This window comes from Papaver somniferum, chromosome 8 (assembly GCF_003573695.1).
Source record: "Papaver somniferum cultivar HN1 chromosome 8, ASM357369v1, whole genome shotgun sequence".
Lineage (NCBI taxonomy): Eukaryota > Viridiplantae > Streptophyta > Magnoliopsida > Ranunculales > Papaveraceae > Papaver > Papaver somniferum.
In genome coordinates, this window is record NC_039365.1 from 169,607,702 (window position 1) to 169,614,151 (window position 6,450).

Consider the following 6,450-nt stretch of genomic DNA (forward strand, 5'->3'; position numbering starts at 1 on the left):
TTGGGGATTAGCAACGATCTCCGGTAGTTGCAAAAGGTACTTGCAACAACAGCAAGCCGTTGCGAAACGTGGCCTTGCATTTATTTCACAAAAGCTCCTAAGCCGTTGCGAATTATTTTTCGCAACGGTTTTCGGTTCAGACAATTGTTCTTTTTCTTGACTTTGCAACTGTTTTAGATGTTGCGAATAGGTTTAGCAACAACTAGGTGTTGTTGCTATATTCATGTCGCAACTGCTACGTAGCAGTTGCGAAATTTAGAACCAAAAAGAACTTAGAACGACTATTCTTAGCCGGACCCGATTTTATTATTCTGGTTCTAAATTTAGCAACATTTTTGCAACTGGACAAAAAAGTCGGGTCAATCTTCTATGACCTAGTCAAGAGTCCCCTGCGACATTTTGAGGCCATTTGCCGGTTATATTTCAGGCCAATTTCTGGCCAAAACATACAAATAGCTAAGAGAGTCGTTCATTGAAATAAAACAGCCTAAATGTCTGAAATCCAAATCACACTGCTTTGGAATAAGTTCAGTGGAGGTTAGTCCAGAAAAACACCAAAATTATTGACTCGTCAATACATTGCAGGTATTTGAAAATTTCTTCCCTGAGTAGTTGTACTAAAACAAATTATTATCAACTTCTACCTGGTGGACCTAGGAAATATATGTGAAAGGATATGACTTAGTAAAGCAAACTCTAATTGCCTCACCGGTTACCAGCACAAGGATGAGGTAGTGGAAGTTCAACTGCCTCTTTAGGTTCTTGAATTTGAGCATCTAGTCCACCAATGTCTGCATATGTTTCCAGCGGTGCCTTCTACACCTTCATAACATACACCATGGGATCAACATCATCTTGAAGAAGCCCGAGGAGAGGGCCTGAACAGAAAAAACACACAAAATTAAATTGACGAATATTTCAGAATATAGATGAGATTCAAATAAATGTTGAGTAATATTCATGGATTTTTAATGAATGGCTAAACCTCACAGATCTATTTCCATAGATGAGATTCAAATTTTTAAACCACTAAATCAATTTTAAGCACCATCGTATTGCAATATAAAGCAAATATGATAATCCCACGCGGTGAACATAGTTAAGAACCATAAGAGGTTATGCACCACTAAAATTGTGACTTAAAATAGTTCATTTTATGTATTTGTGCATGAGTCAATATTGGATTACTTACTTCGATGAGAAGGATGAGGAGAACGATCTATCGCTTGCAGCCTCCCGTAGGCAAGCATGAACGCATTGCAGCTTCTAATGACTGTACACAAGCAATCATATCTTCACCTTTCTGTGATGATTGCAGTTGCTGATAAGTTTAATGTCTCTCATCCATATTGTAAATTGCATTATTGCAAAAGTTTGTTTCTGCAAATTACTGTACATGAATGAACCCAAATCATGTACCAAAGATGCAGGGAGATTAACAACCTACTTTAGATGATCCCATTACTTTCCTTCTACACTAACATTAACATAAAAGGTATTGAAAACCATTACTACACTAACATTAACATGAAAGGTATTGAAACTTATAGCAATACAAAGTCAAAAAGACAAACCATCATTTTCCCTTAGAGAATCCATCTTACTTCTGATCTCATGAGCTGTGTTGAACATGCCAAGAGTTAGAGTGTTGCATAAGAAGCGCTTATTGTTTCTCGAACGATGCTACTGACGAAATACAATCAAGTAAGACTCATAAACTTTTGATAAAGAACGAACAGATATAGAAATACAAGAAGCAAAACCAAACACTGAAAACTCTCAATTTACACCTCCAATTCCTAATTCCTCAAATCTACATCAGAAAAGATAGAAAAATCGCAATTGCTAAGAGTTAGTGTGGAGGGAAAAAAAAACACCAAAATAATTGCTAAGACTAAAAGTCTAACCTTATATCTGTATAAAGCTTGCTTGCACTCAGAAGATTATGCTCCATCACCAATCGATCCATTACAATAAAGTTATCAGTCAGAAGATTTTTCTGTTAAAACGCGTAAATAAAGAACTGTTAAATAATTTAACAAATAGTTTGTTTGGTATATCAACTACGCTGTAAACGGGACAAGTCATCACAGGATATACCCCAAGCAAAGCCAAGGCCATAGTCTGAGAAAACTTCCCATATACTAAGCAAGACTTACCTCAATACGCTTTTTCTGCACGACCACATCATAAGCCTGGTGCACTGCCTGATATCAAAATTATTCAGAATTAATCCATAAGAAGCGAGAGAAAACAAGGAATACAAACTTCCTGTATATAACTCCACAAGCTCCTTGCATTCTTTCACAAGACGCTTACCATTTCACCTCCAGTAGCAATTACCTAAATATATCAAACATACCATAGTTATACTGAAATCTTCATAGTAATCATTAAAATAGAAATTAAAAGAAAAAAAATGATATGTGACTATACTATACCCTAATCACCACAGGAAAACCAATATACATCTAGCTGTTCGCAACAATATCAATCAAGCACTGACGTGTAAAGTTTTCTCAAGAAATACATATCTAAACAGAAGGCCTACATCAACAATGGCAAGAACATACTCTCATTGAAAGTAATTATAAGTCCTGGACAAAAGCTCAATTTTTTTTTGCAACAATGCTAACTTACCAGGAATCAAAGATTTCATAAAGTGTCGACAGAGTTTTAAGCTCTCCAAGTACCTAGAGCAACAACATTGGAGCTTATCTCCACCTAAACAATAATGAACTTGAGTTATGTAAACTTCATTGAATTTCTATGTAGGGTTCAAAGTAGAGATAATATGTGGCATTAGTCCAATTCTGATCGACGAAAAATTGTATAACTAATAAGTGATTATTGGAGGTATAAGATAAGGATGTGCACTATAAAAAATAAGAAAGGAAAAATAAATGAAAGCAACCTATCAATGTTAGCCATTTTCAATCTCATACACTTTATAAACTTAGAGAAGAACAAGAGTCACCTGACTTGAAACCCACAATATATTATGAATAGCTTCATAGAAACCATGTCATTTACTACTGCAAAAAAAAAAATCAAAAAATTTCATAAGAATACACAAGACACATAGAAACCTAAAAAACTTCATAGAAACCTAAAAAACTCAAAACTACACTAGACATATAAAATCCACCAAAATACCTAAGCAAAAGCAATTGCTAATCATTCACCAAAAGTCACATGTGCTTTCTGTTCCCTTCTGAGAATAACTCGTACCATCATTTTCATGATTATTTGCTTCACCTGAAGCCTAGAATAAAATTAAACCCAATTTCCAATTAATGATAAATCAAAATACAAAACCGAACATATACCCAATTCAGAATATTTGCCCAATCGATAAAATCAAAATTACCCTAAATTTTGAAACCCTTGATATAAATTATTTCAATTAGTGATATTAGACAAGAATATAAAAATAAATCTGTAAATAACACCTAATAAAGCTTGAAAACGCTTAGATTTCCAACCTAAATCTACAGTCTCATGGTGGTGGTGGAGGTGGTGATGAGAGGAAGAAGAAGAAGAAAAAGAAGAAGAATGGGAAAGTAATTGATGGTTTAGATACTAAATCCAAATAAAGTGAAAGCAGAAGAAGAATTGTACGAGAGTTAGGTTTCTAATGTGAAGGAAATCATGTAAGTACAGAGAAAACTTACTCCCAAAAATGTTAATTTTAGGGATTCACCGATGGTGCAGCCTGCAAACAACAAAAATTTCCCATTTGATGAATCCATAAAATTCACATCACCACCAGCATCGATCAAAGTAGAAACAAATCTAGGGTTTCCCTTACCATTAACATACCAAAGAAGAGACGTAATCTAAGTTTTTTTGCAATCACCAATTGCTTTAGACAACATAGAATTACTCTTGATTATTGTTGATGATCCTAATAGTCTATTCTTCATCGATTCAGACTTCAAAAATTGATGTTGTCGATGAATCTTCGTTTTCAGTTGGTCTTGATGAAGATAATAGAGAAGAGCTGATGTTATTGATGGATTTTGTTGATAAATCTCCTCTTTTCAGTTGGTGTTGATGAAGAGAATTGAGATGGGGCGTTGTTGAAACGAGAGGAAGATGGAGGCAGCTCTTGGTCGATGAAAAATAACATAAGGGAGTTAGGGTTTGGATATATGATAGTGAAGTAGAATAAAACTAGTGTTCCCACCGACACAGCCGGAGTGCACGCGCACAATTCAAGTGTTACCTTGCAGACAAGCAGGCAGCACATGTGATATGGTCAGCCGTTGCGAATTGCAACAAGACTCAAAATTTTACAACGGCTCATTGCAATTGCAAAGTTCGCAACTGCAACAAACAGTTGATAATTTATGAGAAGTTGCAAATTTTGTCGCTAATATGCAACGACTTAAGAGTTTTTAGTTGCTAATCTGGAAAAATGATGTAGTGAGTACTTGGAAGTGACGAAGTTTTCAAGTCGTGTTGAAGATTCCAAGGATATCAAGCATTTGGATGAGAAGCTACAAAGTTTTTATTTATTTTGTAATCAATATGTATTGATAGTTTTGTTACTAAAATTGACAAAGGGGGTGATTGTTAGAGCATTGCTCGGTCGAACTCGCATGCGTTGCTATCTCAAGCATGTTTGTCAATGTTAGTGATCAAAACTATGAGTCTTGATGTCTAGCCTATTTAGATATCTCAAACTAGGACATAGATTATCTAGTTGAGCTTTAGACTGCACGGCGTTCATCTCTTGAAAATGAAGAACTACCAAGGGGAGCTTCTGGAACTTCATCGACAAAACGTATGTGGAGACTGAAACTTATCTATCACTTGGAAAGTCTATTTCCACTCTATCTCCTATATTGAGACATAAGTCGTGTTATGATATAGTTTTCTATTATACACATTTGAGATTTCGAGCTGAGTTTATCTCGTTGTTTGGGGTGAAAACGATTTCTGCTGATCTTGGTAATTTCGGGTGTATGGGTGAGAAACGAGTTTAAACCCTAAATAATGTACTGCAAGGGAGTACTTTAGATTCGAGAGATCAATATGTACAAATCCGGCCTAAACCAAGAAATGGCCGTTCCAGACTTGCTTCGATCACAAAATGAAGGAGAAGGGTTGGTTTTGGGGAGGGAGCGAAGAGAGTGTTGAGACCAGAATAGTTTATTCTGGAAGAGTAGTTGTTTCACGACTTGTATCAGAAAGTGGGAAGCTAGCAGATGGAAAGCTAGCAAATATTTTTTGAGTGTTGTATCCTCCTGACCTGAACCTGTTGTTTGGTGGAAATAGGTAATGCCTATTTATACCAGTCGAAGTGAAACGTACTCTGGTCTCATTAAGAAATGGAAAACGGGTGAGTAAATGGGAGGAGGTGGTAACCGGTAACGACTGTAATTGATGTTCCATAAAAGAAAGCATTTCACCATTAATCCCTGTATTTACTAACCGCCTCATCCTTATGACACTGTCTTATAACGGGCATAGTGTACGCCGCATGCTGTAAACCGCCAAACCAATACCCAATGAGCATCCCCCAGTTTGTGACATGTGTTGATGTCTCGAGAATTTTCGTGGAAAACATGTAGCATGTTATTGTTTTCTGGCAAGTTGAGCTTGGGAGACTTGCTGACTCGGTGGTGACCTTCGGCGGTCGAGATTTTGCATCTTAAGAGGAAAGGTAGCCGTTGATTATTGTAACCCTTCGTTTGGTAGCCAGTGGCATGAAAGCATGATCAGTATGGCTTTCCTAGTTTAGGCGCGGCCAAAAGTTAGGGTTTTGGCTTTATTTAGGCGCGACCAAACTAGGGCCAAAGGTTGCCATGCGTTAGATGGTAACCTTGGATGGCTAAGATCTGCATATTAGATGAAAAAGTGGTCGTTGATTGTTGCAGGCCTTCGTTTTGGTAGCCGCATAAGAAAGACCGGCATGGTATGGCACGACAAGGTGGTTTGCATGCCATTGACACATGTGGCATCGCATTCCTTGGCGCGGTTTGGCATGGCCAAAACTAGGGTTTTGGGCCAAAAGTTACCATGCGTTGTTTGGCGACCTTGGACGGCTAAGATTTGCATCTAATATGGAAGGGTGGACGTTGACATCGCACGCCTTCGTTTTGGTAGCCGCATAGGGAAGTCCGACATGGTATGGCGCGACAAGGTGGTTGGCATGCCATTGGCACATGTGGCATGGCATGCCTTGGCGTGGCCAAAACTAGGGTTTTGGGCCAAAGGTTACCATGCGTTGTTTGGCGACCTTGAACGGCTAAGATTTGCATCTAATATGGAAGGGTGGTCGTTGATCATCGCACGCCTTCGTTTTGGTATCCGCATAGGGAAGGCTGGCATGGTATGGCGCGTCAAGGTGGTTGGCATGCCATTGGGACATGTGGCATGGCATGCCTTGGCACGGTTTTGCGTGGCTAAAACTAGGGTTTTGGGCCAAAGGTTACCTTGTGT

At 37.9% G+C, this 6,450-nt stretch overlaps 1 long non-coding RNA gene across 1 annotated transcript; it reads right to left on the bottom strand.

Annotated features, from left to right (window-relative positions):
- Positions 1–538: 538 nt before the first annotated feature.
- Positions 539–4,105, bottom strand: LOC113302465. Its single transcript, XR_003336894.1, has 10 exons — positions 3,812–4,105; positions 3,675–3,715; positions 3,157–3,265; positions 2,978–3,035; positions 2,641–2,724; positions 2,160–2,343; positions 1,908–1,999; positions 1,575–1,619; positions 1,193–1,390; positions 539–878 (listed from the first exon to the last, which is right to left on the bottom strand). It is a non-coding gene; the product is annotated as an uncharacterized LOC113302465 (long non-coding RNA).
- Positions 4,106–6,450: the final 2,345 nt, after the last annotated feature.